This window comes from Talpa occidentalis, unplaced genomic scaffold, assembly GCF_014898055.3.
Source record: "Talpa occidentalis isolate TD23 unplaced genomic scaffold, MPIMG_talOcc4v2.1 talOcc4.10, whole genome shotgun sequence".
NCBI classification, from domain to species: domain Eukaryota; kingdom Metazoa; phylum Chordata; class Mammalia; order Eulipotyphla; family Talpidae; genus Talpa; species Talpa occidentalis.
The window spans coordinates 36,516,040-36,516,561 of record NW_023600993.1 but is presented as its reverse complement, the minus strand read 5'-3'; positions in this window follow the sequence as shown (position 1 = coordinate 36,516,561).

Below are 522 nucleotides of genomic sequence, written 5' to 3'. Positions count from 1 at the left end.
GGACCAAGTGCAGAGGTTTAGGAGGTGCACCCCAGTTTGCCCCATCCAGTTCTACATATCCAAGGGAAGCCTGAGCCAGGGAAAGTAGGAAAGCATAGTCTCAGGACTGGTCCCAAATGGTCATCAGGGAGGGGGCGATTCTCAGACATTCAGAAAGGCCACCTCTCCTGGCCTGGGCACAGCTCACTACACTCCACGGTCCTATCACTCACAAGCAGCCTAAGTCACTGGCTTCCCCGCCACTCAAGGTGTGTTGGTGTCCCCCTACCCCTAGCACACCCCAAATCTTCTCAAGTAATGATTCCCAACCTGGGGTCAAGCTGGTTCTTGCCCACCCCATCTCTCTCACACGTGATCCAGATCCAGAGGGAAGCAAGCTACCCTGTCCATTTTTCTGAGACTTGATGGGGACTCTCTCTCAGGCTGGGTCAATTCTTGTTCCAGCTGACCCCCTCAGTTCTGTAACTCTGCCAGTCATTCAAGACTCAAATACCACCCCCTGCAAGTGCCCATCCAGTGCCA